Raw genomic sequence first — 15,520 nt, 5'->3', positions numbered from 1 at the left:
GCCTCTGTTTTTCACTGGGTTTTATTGTTACTTTTTTTTTTCTTTTTAACCAAAAATCAGTAATAACAGTTGTATAGCACATTCTCCCTATTGCTTATATATAAATATATTTTAAAAGCCTACATTAATATACGCCATGTTATTCACTACAGAGAGGTTCCCAAAGGGATTAAAACAACAAAAGATGAAAATATGGGTTTTCAAATGCCGAAATACAGATTTCCTCAGTGGCTTACAGAGCTACTGGCTTCTGTATTTACAATTGTGTTCACCCTTTATTGAATAAAATCTCAGTACAAAGCTATACTTTAACATTCAGCAAGTTCTCTACCTTTCCAAAAATAGCCTCACAGACTTCACAGCCCCAAAATTTGACATGTATGCCATACTGCATTGTTTCATCAGAAAGCAAAGGGATTTGGACACTGTAGGAGGGAGATTTTATACAATACAGTATCATCAGCAAATGTGTGATCTCTAACCTCATCCCTCATGTTCTGCTAAAATATATACACCTGTCTGCTTTATCAGAACAGGTCATCAGATAAACTGCTGTTACCCTACTATTTCTCACCTGGAATATTGATTGATTTTGTAACTAGCTCATTACACTGTGACAAATTATAAGAAACTGTTCTCTAATGAATTAAGACAGCTGCTCCATGAAGAGAGAAAAAGGAAAAGAAAAAGGTAGGAGACTTAGTAAGAGGATTTCATTCCTGCAGCATGTGTGATTACTGCTAGAGGAAGAACCTCGTATGCTGTAACTAGACATAGATGTGCAATGTTTTCTGTAAGTCCATAGGCTGTTCTACAGAAAAAGTACTTTCTGGCTGAAGCAACAGAAATGTATTTTATTTTGTGGTATGGAAATATCTATGTGATAGAGATCCATAGCAGCTGCGGTGATTGCCTGAGATGTGTGGGATATAGAGGATTTCTGAGTTAAAAACCCGATGTACCAGTCGATTACATTGGGTTTAAGATGAAATAGAACTTTACTGGAATCAATGGTACGACTGTGTAACACACTGGAGAGTTAAGCTCCATAGCTTTTTACTTGTTCTTTGTTTGCAGGAAAATGAAAACCTCTTGTAGCTTAACAGCTTCTGTGACAAGACTGCTCAGAATTCATGTATCCACAGTTAAGGCACTGGAGGATGCTTACAAATGGATCACCCAATTCATTGGTGTTGTGGATGTAAACACTAACAACTGCACCCTACAGCACCCGCACCCTACAGCAAAGTGGCCATCTGCAAAACTAACCAGATGTCCCCTGTATTTGTTCTGCAGCAAAGTGAATGTGGCTTTACAGAGGACGGCTGCAAAATAAAGTAGATGACTGAATGGAACAGAAGTGGGCAGCAACACTGAAAGGCGCAGACTGAACTGCTGTCTCAGCCAGGCAGGAAGAAAGCAGGGACAGCCAAGAAAAGCTGGGTGCCAGATAACAATCTACATGCTTGTCTTGTGACTGTCAAGGTTGGAACAGTGAATATGGAGCTCTGCCTGTGGAGCCTTTGTCAGACGCTAAGAGGAAAGCATGCCCATACTGTTAAGACATGAGAAAGAGGCCACAAGCATGAGCAAATCCTCTGGTTCATCTTCACAAATAACAATGACAGAAGCCAAAGTCTGGAAAGAGGAATGGTGGTGTATCTCTGTGTTGGTGAGGAGGTTGTGCCTGGCAATGAGAATGTAAGGAGAAAGTCTGCTGGGGAATATTGACTGACTCACAATGTGCAAGGTACATAAACCCCTCCTTTGGGATCCTGCTGGTGCAGAAGTCACCAAATGATGCCATACGTACAGACTTCAAAGTTCTTTGTCTTTACATGGGAACATATACGGCCTTTGAGGAAATATTTTGTTCTTTTTACTTTTGTGAAGCCTTTCCTTTCAAGTTTAATTTGTATCTTAGTCTTTTCACCTCCAATTACGTTTTGGGTAGTGCTGTTTATTCAGAACAGTCTTGGTATTGGCATTTTTGAAGGGGTATTTACAAGCATGATAGTTGCAGCCATACCTGTGAAAAATGAAGCCTGAAAATCTGCCTCACAGTGGGTAAAAGACATAGTCCATAAAATTGCTACCATGTAATAAAAGAAACCTTCCAAGGATGTGGTGAGGATTAAATAATGCTAGTACGGTACTTAGGCTTTTGGGATTAAAATAACTACAGAAGAGCAAAGCATTCTTATCTATTATTAATAAAACGCCAACTGTATCCATCTCCTAAGCATCTTCCCTCTGAAATGCTTTAACCATCCTGCTTCAACTAATCAATAATTTTAAGACAATCAGCACAAATATTCAGAATACAGATTCCCCTTTTTCCCCTTCATCACCCTTTAGAGCACGGTTGCTCTCATTACAACGGGTATCAGAAGTCACATGCACTGCAGCTCTGACTATCGGGAGAACCGAAATACATTAGAGCACAGATTTGACCGTCTCCTTGAGATGTTGAGAAATAACCAGTAGATGGCAGCAAATGGCACTCCAGGGAGTACAATAGCCTGAAGGTGAAAGCCTGCGAGCTGCTAAAACAGTCAGTGTTAGCAATTAGGTGGTTTTTCTCTTCTACCCGTTATGAGCTAAACTCATTTATTTTGCTCTTTGCAGAGAGAACAAAGCCGTATGAGATTTTCACAATTTTGTCCTCAACTGGTGCATAACACAGTAAAAATTTAGTAGCACTTTAAAGTAACTTGTCATTTTCATAAAATTTATAATTATTTGAATCATTTATTCCCCCAAATTAAGGCTATCGCTATAGGTCCTTTTGCATAAATCATGAAGACCATTAAAAATAGTTTCTGGAGAAGAGCAATTTGTTATGAAATGAAGGTCAATCTCATTAGATCATGGTAGCAGGTATCTTAATAACATCCTGGCAGAAACGAGGTATCTCATTACAGAAGTTGTATTTTGTTTGAAATATTAGGTCATCGTTAAGTGAGTGCTAAGATACACATAATATTGGATGACATCAATTATTTCCCTGAAAAAACTGGCCTACAGTACTACACAAAGCTCAACTTTTTTATTATTATTATTTTTTTCCTAGCTGAATTCACCTATTCGATACCAGTTTGTTTTGTTGCTCCTTCTGGATACTGTGCCACAGCTGGCTTGCTAGAACTACACAGAGGGCTGATTTTGGAGTGTGACTCAGCAAACTGCAACTGGTAAGGAAAATGTGTCATTGACCATGCTTTAAACAGCTGAGGAGGACTAAGCTTAGAAGGGAAAAGAGGCATTTACAGAGTGCAGAAGTAAACATTGTTTTTGTAACCGATGTTTACAAGTTACTGTCCCTCTAATTACCCTGCCCTTTTGGAATGTACCAAGTGTGTGTTTTTTTTTCCAGATCTTTCGCTCTACTGGAACCGCAGCTGAATGTATGGATATGTTCAAACACCCCTCTAGAGCTATGTCACAGCACTTAACACCTGGCAGGATTACGCTGAGCGCCTGCTCCAAGCCACCCAATGACAACCATGATGATAACATCCTCACTGTTCATAGCAGGGTAGGCAGAATACCCATGGGAGGCAGTCCAACAGTTACAGTAGTAGCTCTTCCTTCCAGAAGCTCCAGGCCTCATAGATATCAACTCAAGACTTGTAATACACTTATGAGGCAAACCAACAACCTCCAAAAATTGAGAGAAAATCACAAAGAGAGGTTACATAAATTCTCTAGCACTGCAAAGTAAATTCAGGTACAGTTTTCCACCCATGAAGTTTTCTTTTAAATGCAACATTCTCATTCTTCTCGGTACAATAGGGTTACCCATTAATAAACTGCAAGGATCTTTGTTAAAAGGTGAGTGTACAAACTCAGATGCTAAATCTTGGAGCAGCTCTTCTCAGCTACAGATGGCACCAACAGAACAGTTTGGTAGGGCTGTGTTGCAAAAGCAGCCCAGCAAACTGGTTTGGAATTGTAGCTTGTTTTTAGGGAGGGTTTTTTGTTGCTCCCCCCCTCCTCCCCCTCCCCTCTCCCCCCCCCCCCCCCCAAGATTAGTCAATTTTCCAAACAATAAGATAGAGCAACAGCAGTTAAAAGGATGCAATATTTTAATGGTATTTTCTGCAAAACCACTTCAGCTGCAGATTTTGTAATGAATTCCAGCAATGGTGCTCAGTGTCTTAGAGAGTGAGGCCCCACAGCACCTTATGGAGGCACCTAAGGGCTGCGTGTCACCCAAGGCATGCCACCACACACCCAGGATGAAGGCTTACCCATCCCCTTATGGGGAAACAGGGCCGTGCCTGTTGGTTGATGTGCCCAGGCAGTGCTTATGCAGGCCAAAGTGTGAAGGAAGCCTATTTATTTGATTGGTCTTTCTGCCTGTCACTGACTTACTGTCTTATCTTTACATTGGCCTTAAAATCTCCTGTTTTCTTTGTGAAACGCTGTCTTAGTGGGTAAAACACTAACTTAAATAGCTAGGGTGACTTGTGAATTGGCTTGAACTGGATACCGCAGAAGGGAAAAGGCATCGACGGAGAGAGGTCCCTCCAGGATGTGATCCATTTCGTCTCAGGATAGGATGAGCCATCCTTTTTCACTTTCTATTGGTTACAGCAGCAACCTGGGGAGGTAGCTTATATTTCCAGCCCAGATGAGGCAGAATCTGGAGAATATTAGGTAAGGTGAAACATGTTCCAGAAGTCTCAAGTTCTTGGAGAGTGAAGTCTCAGTAGCGTTGGTGGTAAAAGCAGTTACGCACCCCACACTTGCCTGCTGGTCATTTCTGTGTGTGCGCAGCCCTCGCACCTGGGTTGGTACATCCACTGAACAGACAATCCAGGTTAAAAATACAATTTTTCTTCACGAGTTATTTTTTTACCATAATCTGTTCCTGTCTCTTGGTCTCCATGGTTACATAAATATTTATGCTGGTACATTTGTTACTGCTATGTGAAGAAGAGTTAAAGAAAAGGGAGAAACCAACAGAAGGCTGCTAAAGCCAGCACTACTGCAGAAAGGGAAATCTCATCAAACTATGGTCTGAGATTTCACAAACCTCTCCTTGATTTAAGAAATTCCCATCCCCCAGTCACTTCTTCAGCAGTGCAGAGCTGTTTGTGAGTAAAAAAGCACCAGCCTCTCTTCAAAGTAGTTGCATTGGCCCAGCTGGAAAGGGAGGAGGGCAGCACTGGGAGGTGGCATATTCCTGCAGGTGCAGAGACAGAAGAGCTGTGGTAACAGCCTCCGCTGCCAAAGGCAAAGTAATGTTACACTGAAGCCATTTTCCAGGATGTAGATCCTGAAAAGTGAACTGATTGGAGCTGGCACAGAGCTCGCACAGAAAATGTAAGGGTGGGGGAGTGAGAAGGAGCTATCTGCAGTTCAGTGTTAACGACTCCAAAGAGCAGAATGGGCAGTGCCAGGACTTCTCCCTTTTTTCATAGCATGGAATGGGTCAACTACACATAGTCAGTTGCTCTCCAGCACCTGGGTGCATTTTGAGGCCAACCCACACTTCTTAATAAAATCAATGTTCATGCACCTGGGTAGGACGCCAATAGCAGTGACATGTTTGTCAACGGATTATTATTTTTTTTTTTTTTGTATCTTGCTGAACTATTGTATCAGGTTTTTGGATCCATATGCAGAATTGTTTTGGATTCTGTCTAGTGTCAGGCTTTTATCTTCACATACTGATTTCCTGCTGCTCAAATACAAAAAGCCTCCTTTCATCATGCCAACACTTAACATGACACCACAATGACTGGCAAAAAATGTGTCTTAGAACAAATCAAATTACAGCACATAAACATTTTTCATGCCATTCAGTGTATTTGAACAAGAGCATATTATTACATAATTAGTTAATGAAAAATGTATTCAAATGCACTCTATGTGTGTGTGTATATACATGCCTGCATTACTGAAAACTGTATTTTATGTAGGTTCATTCAGATGACAGAGATCATATTAAAAATAGATAATAAATTAATCTCAACTTTTTTTTTTTTCCCCTTAGTCATGAATGATGAGTGAACCATGAGAGATGATTCCTTCTACAGTCTTCTGGGGCAATAAAATGTACCTTTCCTCCAACAGTTGATCATGGCCTGAAAGCTCACAACGTGCAAGTCTATCCAAAAGTGACAAAATGCATGGAATGACTCCAGTGAGATCATTTCCTACCAGTGAAGGGCAATTAATGGATTGTAAGTTGTGACTGGCGTTCCTGGTATCTATGAAATCAGATAGGTAAGAGATCTCTTCTGTTCCATAACACATGAAAGATTGAATTTCAGTATTGCTGTCCTCTCTACTTAACACTGACAGTCCCAGCTCCCCCATCAATGATTTACAATACTGTGACCAATGGATGTTCTCTTTAGGTAACTGTAATTCCAAATAACAACTAAAAATACACATCAGGGAAATGTTTGTCAGATAATCAGGCATTGTTACTATGCATCTTTCAATTTTCATGGATCTTTCCATGTTCTTACACTCTTCAAAGTATTGAAGAAGCTTCTAATTATCTCCTCATAAGCTGATAAAAATAATGAAATTCTTCCATATCACCTAAATCATTCAAACTGAGTTAACTTATTTCTATTTCTATTACGTTTACTATATTGTTTGTCCCAAAAGAAAGAAAAACATTTTACTTTTCTAATGCATGCCTGCAAATTAATCACTGCTGTGGTATTGTATGCAGACTTGTCTAGCTCAGTGATCTGTAACAGTCTAGACTTAATTGCATAAATGCAAAGTGCACCATACCCGCAGAATTTGACTCCCAGTGCTTATATAAAAAGTGAAGAGTTGAATCAGGCATAATAATACTTAAGGGCAAACTAGATCATAGTTATACATGCCTGCACATTTGTCTGCAATTTCAAGTCTGCTGCTGGTCTGCAAAACAACTTCTCATGGCACTTACCTTAACCAGCCACGCAGCCAACCTGTGCAGTCTTTGCTGCTGCAATGGGGTCTCATTAAATGCCAGAGCTCAGTCAGACTGGGTGTCTGTGAGTTTCACAAACTGTGTGGTAAACGCCTTGCTAGTATACTTGCTTTCTGCAATTGAGAACTGTGAGCCACTCTTGCCCTTAGTCTTTGATCCTCTCATTCTCTCAAAAGAAGTGGAAGTGCAGGATATCCTTCTATCCATGTACACATTTCTGAAAATATTGTTGTGATGATAGTTACAAGCCAAATGTTGTGAAATGCTCAGTAAACAGTCTTTGAAGAATTTCAGAGAGACGTAAACTGTATTAAAAATAAAAGCACACCTCAGCAGTCAAGCTACCTGTCCACAACAAGAAAGGTGGGGATCTAAGTATCAGGGCTGTGCTGGAGACAGTTCAGTCCAATTCAGTCAAGCTAACTCTTGAAATTACAGCCTGTTTTTAAATCACTTCTCACAACCAGTCTCAAACACGCCTTGCTCCCTGCCCTCCTGGGAACTGCAATGTCTATGCTCAGTTCAGCAAGCTGTCTCTCCTCCTCTATCTGTACAGACAAAGAGCTACTATGTCCTGACTACATTCCTGTGTAGGGAGGAGGGCAAATTTCTAATGGCATCCTACTACTGGTCCTATCTTTCCCAATATGTCACTTGATTGGCATGCCCTGCTTAGTATGAGATGCAGCACAGGAACATACCAAAGACAGTCTTTGGATTTGAAGTTACAGAGAACAGTGAGACACATAAGATTTGAATGGATTCTCCAAAGAACCAGGAGGATTTCACTGCATATGAGTTTGACAAAAGCCGTGGCAAACCCCAACACTGGCAGTCACGATCAGCAATCCTTATATACACATGAGCAGTGGGACAGTACTGCAAAGAAGAATGCCAGGCACCATTATACTTACTTTTCTATAGGTGACATGCTTAGAGGTACACTTGACGCTTATTTTTGTCTTGATGTTTGATGTTGCCATCCCAGGTAATGTGAGTCCAGCTCACACAATCCCTCGAAAACTAACCAGTCTCTCCATTCCCGCTCTTCTCCATCCTACCCACATGCCCCTTTTGTTCCTCACATATGTAAAATGACAGCCCTATCAGGGCCTCACGTATCAGCACTTCTCCCCAGTCCCCAGAACGCACAAAGTCCCAGTCCTTCCTTACATCCTTTTTATCAGTTCTCCAAACTAGCCACAAAAAAAAAGTAACTGAAATGTGTTTGCTGAACAGCAAGTCCTATTAATCTGTCACAAAATATGCACTGTAGAGAAAATTAAATCAGATCATCAGGCTGTTACATTTAACTTTCACCATTGAAACTTCATAACAGCGTTGTTGTACTAAAATCTTTGAGTTTTTAAATATCATCATTAATCCTGTGCATTTTTCTTCTGTCAGAATAGTCTTAGGCTTTATTTTCCACCAACTCTTTATGGCATTTTTGATGATACATCCTGTATGTGCTTTTAAAATACCATATGACACAGAATTGTAATGTATAAACAGAATCACAGAATCATCTAGGTTGGAAGAGACCTCCAAGATCATCTAGTCCAACCTCTGACCCAACACTAACCAGTCCTCCTCCACTAAACCATATCCCTAAGCTCTACATCTAAACGTCTTTTAAAGACCTCCAGGGATGGTGACTCAACCACTTCCCTGGGCAGCCCGTTCCAGTGCCTCACAACCCTTTCAGAAAAGAAGTTCTTCCTAACATCCACCGTAAAACTCCCCTGGCACAACTTTAGCCCATTCCTCCTCGTCCTGTCAACAGGCACGTGGGAGAATAGACCAACCCCCACCTCACTACAGCCTCCTTTAAGGAAGCTGAGATAAGGTAGCCCATGAGCCTCCTCTTCTCCAGGCTGAACAATCCCACCTTCACCCTGGATTTTGTGAATAGAGCCGAATCTTCTCATGACGCAAATCTGATACAACACTTGAACATTTATACTCGTTGTTTCCATGGCCTTTTCAGGATGCCTCCAATGCTCGGGTGTCCAGCTGCACATCAAGGACATCCCCGGCTCCCAGGGACAGTTCCCAGGCCGCAGACCGACCTCCTGGCCAGGACCCCAGCCTGGCAGACATGGCTCCTGTCAGCGTGGAGCAGCCATCTCACCTCAGCCTTGTCCCACAACCGTCAGGTGACGTCTGTCAGTGCTGCCATCAGGGGCACCCCGAGACCCTTGTGATGGAACCACAGAGTCACTGTCACCCTACGACCTCACAAAAGGTGGCTGGCTATAAAAGCCCTGAGCGGTGCGCCTGCGGCCAGTCCAGCTCGTGGCACTCAATTGCTCGAGGTCCCACTGCTGGAAGACAGGAGGCGGAGGTGTTGTGCGAAGCACACTCGAAGCCATTCTTCTTGCACGCCAGCCATCAAGGTCCTTCGGTAATGTTATCAAACATCTATACCTACATGGTCCTCACCTATCCTAAGTATAGTCTTGCCTTCGAAGTATAACCTCTCAGAAGCAGAGCTGCCGTTATAATAGCATTGGTTGTAGTCCATACGAAGAACATTTACTGCTCTAGTACTCTAGACAACTTGGCTGAACCTAGAAAGCTAATGCGGATTTGCTTCTAGAATGTTTTCTTCCTGCTTCTCTCTCTAGTGGTCCTGCTGGTGGCAAGCAAGGCGCTGAGGTCCAGCCAGGGAGACGTGAAGCGTCGAGATCGTGCCGGCGACCCGCAGGGGAGGTGCTGAAGACCGGAGTCTGCTGACAACCACCCGGCACCGGGGCACCTTCCCACAGAAGACCATCTCGACGCCGGGGCAGCTGCAGGAACAATGAACCAGCAACAGCGGGAGCAGCCAGATGAGGAGGCCCCTGGGGACCAGACCTGCCCCATCTGTCTGGGCCAGCTGTCCGACGCGTCTCGGATGCACCCCTGCGGGCACTGCTTCTGCCGGCAGTGCATCCAGCCCTGGGCCACTCAGAGGTTCACGTGCCCAATGTGCCGTAGGCGTATTGTGGCCATCGAACGGTTGGAGGCACCCGCCCAACGCGACGCCTCACCCCCCCGACGCGAGGCCTCACCCCCCCATCCCCGCCGAGGACTGGAGCGCAACGCGGGGATGGGGCGGCGGCAGCAGCGGCAGCAGCAGCGGCGGCGGCAGAGGAGCCCCAACTACCGCTCCCGCAGTGCCTCGCCCCGGCGCAGGGAGCGCAGCCCCTTTCAAGAACGGGGGATGGCCCGAAGGCGCTCCGGGCACAGACTGAATGAGGACGTCTGGTACGTCGACCTCGACGATATCTCCTGGCTGCGTCGGGTCCAAGAAGAGGATCCGGGGTCCGGCGACCATGTGTAGGCCGCTAGGCCCATTCCTGGATCTGAAATGACCTCAGCTGGGGGTTGGCTGGGGGTGGCAGCCACAATTACTCCCCTATTAAATTAGGACTTTTCCACCCTACAAAGCCTCTGCCTGCACTTCTTCCGGCGTAGGTCAGCGGGAGGCTGAACGCAGCCCTCTCCTGCTGTCCGCACCACAAAGTGGTTTGGGGATGTCGGCTGTTGACGGGGAATGGCTGCGGGTGGCGGGTCCCCAAGTGAGACTTGGGGACGAGAAGTCATCATGGGAACGGGAGAGTGGTGGGGATGGGAGCAGCACCAAAGGTGACCTGGCCCGACTGGGAAAAAGGCTGACAGCAAAAGTCTCCTAAAAGCCTGGCAGCACAGAATGCCTGCCAGCTGGGGAACCGGGCCTGGCAACCTGCAGCATCCTTGGAAGGCGCTGCTGGCCTCCTGCAAGGGCAGCCTGAGGGTACCTCAAAACCAGAGATTTCCTCAGGATACCACCACCAAGGGCAAAAGCAAGGAACTACAAGAGCAATGGGCTGTCTGAGGACGAATTGCTCTGGGAAAGGTGCTGTTCTCAGAGACTAGGAAGCATTGGGGTCTATCGCCTGTCTCAGGTGAAACACAGAAATCAGCAGTGTCTTTCGGCTGCTCAAAGGAGATGGTGTTCTATGCCCTCTTCTGTCTCTTTTGAGAGAAAAAGACTCCTTTTCTACCCAAAATGGTGGTACTCGAGAGCTCGAATGGCACACAAAAAAAAAACAAACAAACAAAAAAAAAATTACAAGACATAAACACACTGTAATTGACAGAAATTCATTGCAAAACTATATTAGTAGTGCAACCAATTTTGAGCAAACCTTCTGTGTACATGAATTCATTTGTAGAGACAGAAAATGCTCTGATAAGGCTTAAAAGATTGGCAAGTTTCATTCAAGAGCATATACGGACTTTAAAAGAAGCCTGAAAAAAGACTTCCTATCTCCATGGTATCAAGAAAAAGGTTCTGGATATAACTTCCCATAATTGTATGAGGAAAAAAACTAACTTTGCTACCATGGGAACTGAACAGTGCAACGTAACTGGTTATTACTTGTCTCCATTTACAAAACTGCTCCCTAAAATGTTAAGGCCCTCAGTAACATGGGTAATTTCTTTTCCAGCGGTGAAGCAAATCTGCTACAAAAGGAACAAGGTGAAGCTATTCAATGAGCTCACCAAGCCTGGGGAGAACAGTTGAGGGATGACAGGTATTTCCGTGACAAGTGGAGGGTTACAAAGAGGAGAAATGGAATAAAAGAAAGATTGAGAAAATATCATGATTCCAAAAGAAATGGGGGAGAAGGTGTTTGGGTTGACTAGTGAGATACCAAACAAGGCCTTGATAATGAGCAGTTCTATCTTGATTGTGCTAAAGTTATAAGCAGCAAATATTAGGTAGATGTTACCTTGCCCTAGCTCCCTCAGTGCTGGTGCCATCTCAGAGACGTGCATCTTGTGGAAAATGTGCATGTTTTCTCATCATTTCTTAATGTTTCCTTCATTCTTCACAGGGAAAACCCACTCTCAAAAATGTTCTAAAAATCACCCAGGTTTGCACCTTCCTCACTGTTTGTTCACTTGTGGGACAAAAAGTCATATTCTCTTGCTTCACTGGAAGCTTTACTTCTTCCTGTTAGACAAACGTCCTGTTTGTAAAATGCTTGGCACTCTTCATTTATACATTTGATCTCCTCTAGGCCTGCCATGCCTTAGTGCACAAATAACATAGCCATTGAGAGCCAGTAGCAGAGGTTCAAGTTCATCTTAAAATCCATCAATGCGCACAGAGAGTTCCTCACAGGAAAACACTTCATGCTTCACCTTTACACAGACTGTTGATAGTGGGATAGTTAGCAAGGCAACCCAGCCAGGGAGATCCTGACAGTGGTCATTTAGGAAGAGATGTCTCAGGCTGCTTCTCCTGTGGGGACATAGCTCATCTTTTCCGTCCAATCAGCTATCTTTCTATGCACATGAGCAGAGGGACAGTACTGCAAAGAAGAATGCCAGGCACCATTATACTTACTTTTCTATAGGTGACATGCTTAGAGGTACACTTGACGCTTATTTTTGTCTTGGTGTTTGATGTTGCCATCCCAGGTAATGTGAGTCCAGGTCACACAATCCCTCAAAAACTAACCAGTCTCTCCATTCCCGCTCTTCTCCATCCTACCCACATGCCCCTTTTGTTCCTCACATATGTAAAATGACAGCCCCATCAGGGCCTCACGTATCAGCACTTCTCCCCAGTCCCCAGAATGCACAAAGTCCCAGTCCTTCCTTACATCCTTTTTACCAGTTCTCCAAACTGGCCACAAAAAAAAAAAAAAAAAAAAAAAAAAAAAAAAAGTAACTGAAATGTGTTTGCTGAACAGCAAGTCCTATTAATCTGTCACAAAATATGCACTGTAGAGAAAATTAAATCAGATCATCAGGCTGTTACATTTAACTTTCACCATTGAAACTTCATAACAGCGTTGTTGTACTAAAATCTTTGAGTTTTTAAATATCATCATGAATCCTGTGCATTTTTCTTCTGTCAGACTAGTCTTAGGCTTTTTTTTCCACCAACTCTTCATGGCATTTTTGATAATATATCCTTTATGTACTTTTAAAATACCATATGACACAGAATTGTAATGTATAAACAGAATCACAGAATCATCTAGGTTGGAAGAGACCTCCAAGATCATCTAGTCCAACCTCTGACCCAACACTAACCAGTCCTCCTCCACTAAACCATATCCCTAAGCTCTACATCTAAACGTCTTTTAAAGACCTCCAGGGATGGTGACTCAAACACTTCCCTGGGAAGCCCATTCCAATGCCTCACAACACTTTCTGAAAAGAAATTCTTCCTAACATCCACCCTAAACCTCCCCTTGTGCAACTTTAGTCCATTCCCACTCATTTTATCACCAGGCAAGTGAGCTCAACGCTAGAGCCGTTTCAGACATCCCTTCAGGTTTTTGTTTCATATTTTGTGTTTTATACTCGTTGTTTCCATGGTCTTTTCAGGATGCCTCCAATGCTCGGGTGTCCAGCTGCACGTCAAGGACATCCCCGGCTCCCAGGGACAGTTCCCAGGCCGCAGACCGACCTCCTGGCCAGGACCCCAGCCTGGCAGACATGGCTCCTGTCAGCGTGGAGCAGCCATCTCACCTCAGCCTTGTCCCACAACCGTCAGGTGACGTCTGTCAGTGCTGCCATCAGGGGCACCCCGAGACCCTTGTGATGTAACTACAGAGTCACCGTCACCCTACGGCCTCCAAAAGGTGGCTGGCTATAAAAGCCCTGAGTGGCATGCCTGCGGCCAGTACAGCTTGTGGCTGTATAGCTCGAGGTGCCATTGCTGGAAGACGAGAGGCATAGGTGTTGCGTGAAGCACACACGAAGCCATTCTTCTATCAGAAGCAGAGCTGCCGTTATTAATAGCATTGGTTGTAGTCCATACGAAGAACATTTACTGCTCTAGTACTCTAGACAACTTGGCTGAACCTAGAAAGCTAATGTGGATTTGCTGCTAGAATGTTTTCTTCCTGCTTCTTTCTGTAGTAGTCCTGCTCGTGGCATGCGAGGTGCTGAGGTCCAGCCAGGGAGTCGTGAAGCGTCGAGATCGTGCCGGCGACCCGCAGGGGAGGTGCTGAAGACCGGAGTCTGCTGACAACCACCCGGCACCGGGGCACCTTCCCACACAAGACCATCTTGACGCCGGGGCAGCTGCAAGGACAATGAACCAGCAACAGCGGGAGCAGCCAGACGAGGAGGCCCCTGGGGACGAGACATGCGCCATCTGTCTGGGCCAGCTGTCCGACGCGTCTCGGATGCACCCCTGCGGGCACTGCTTCTGCCGGCAGTGCATCCAGCCCTGGGCCACTCAGAGGTTCACCTGCCCAATGTGCCATGGGCGTATTGAGGCCATCGAGCGCTTGGAGCCACGCGCCCAACGCGACGCCTCAACCCGCCAAAGACTGGAGCGCAACATGGGGATGACGTGACAGCAGCAGTGGTAGAGGAGCCCCAACTACTGCTCCCGCAGTGCCTCGCCCCGGCAAGCCCCTTTGAAGAACAGGGGATGGTCCGAAGGCACTCTGGGCACAGACTGAACGAGGACGTCTGGTACGACGACCTCAATGACGTCTCCTGGCTGCGTCGGGTCCAAGAAGAGGATCCGGGATCTGGCGACCACGCGGGCTGCCGGGCCCATTCCTGGATCTGAAAGGACCTCAGCTGGGGGTTGGCTGGGGGTGGCAGCCACAATTACCCACCTATTAAATTAGGACTTTTCCACCCTACAAAGCCTCTGCCTGCACTTCTTCCTGCATAGGTCAGCGGGAGGCTGAACGCAGCCCTCTCCTGCTGTCCGCACCACAAAGTGGTTTGGGGATGTCGGCTGTTGACGGGGAATGGCTGTGGGAGGCGGGTCCCCAAGTGAGACTTGGGGACAAGAAGTCATCATGGGAATGGGAGAGTGGTGGGGATGGGAGCAGCACCAAAGGTGACCTGGCCCGACTGGGAAAAAGGCTGACAGCAAAAGTCTCCTAAAAGCCTGGCAGCAGAGAATGCCTGCCAGCTGGGGAACCGGGCCTGGCAACCTGCAGCATCCTTGGAAAGCGCTTGGAAGGTTCCTCATGGGAAAACACGTCAAGCTTCACCTTTACACACACTGTTGATAGCAGGATAGTTAGCAAGGCAACCCAGCCAGGGAGATCCTGACAGCGGTCATTTAGGAAGAGATGTCTCAGGCTGCTTCTCCTGTTGGGACAGAGCTTAGCTTTTGTGTCCCAGCGCTCTCAGCACTGTTCTGAGAGGTTAAGCAGCACTCAGGGCGCAGCTGTAATTCCTGAAACGTTTACTTTTAGCTCAACTGAGATTTGTAGGTAGTCCCTGAAACTGTCCATACCTCTGACTGGGGCAATCTTTGAGCGCTTTTTTTTTTCTTTTTTCCTCACAATCTAAACATCCACTGAAAGAAGTCATTATTTGCACGGGGGATTTCCAAGGGCCACTTCAGCCTAAGCTGCTAATGGGGCTGACAAAGCGCGTCCCTTTTCCAAAGGGACGGCGAAAGCTGACCAGAGCTCTCGCGTCAGGCACCTCGCGGCTGCAGGCCGCAGGCTCCTTTAAGGGGGAGCGGTCGCCATCTTAGGTTCCCCCGCCCCCCTCCCGCCACGTGACGCAGCCGGCCGCCATCTTAGGCTCCGCAAGCCACTGCCT

At 45.6% G+C, this 15,520-nt stretch overlaps 1 long non-coding RNA gene across 3 annotated transcripts; it reads left to right on the top strand.

Annotated features, from left to right (window-relative positions):
- The first annotated feature begins 81 nt into the window (after window positions 1-81).
- LOC106018814 (uncharacterized) lies at window positions 82-3,976 on the top strand. Of its 3 annotated transcripts, XR_001193197.5 has the most exons (4): window positions 678-793; window positions 1,078-1,750; window positions 3,074-3,194; window positions 3,377-3,976. It is a non-coding gene; the product is annotated as an uncharacterized lncRNA (long non-coding RNA). The 3 variants fall into 3 exon arrangements; XR_001193196.5 differs by lacking the exons at window positions 3,074-3,194; window positions 3,377-3,976 and having other exon boundaries at window positions 82-690; window positions 1,078-2,868; XR_011812010.1 differs by lacking the exons at window positions 3,074-3,194; window positions 3,377-3,976 and having other exon boundaries at window positions 1,078-2,868.
- Window positions 3,977-15,520: the final 11,544 nt, after the last annotated feature.

The sequence above is a fragment of the Anas platyrhynchos genome, chromosome 11 (assembly GCF_047663525.1).
Source record: "Anas platyrhynchos isolate ZD024472 breed Pekin duck chromosome 11, IASCAAS_PekinDuck_T2T, whole genome shotgun sequence".
In the NCBI taxonomy this organism is placed as follows: domain Eukaryota; kingdom Metazoa; phylum Chordata; class Aves; order Anseriformes; family Anatidae; genus Anas; species Anas platyrhynchos.
The sequence above is the reverse complement of the archived record's forward strand: the minus strand, read 5'-3'. Positions and strand labels throughout refer to the sequence as shown.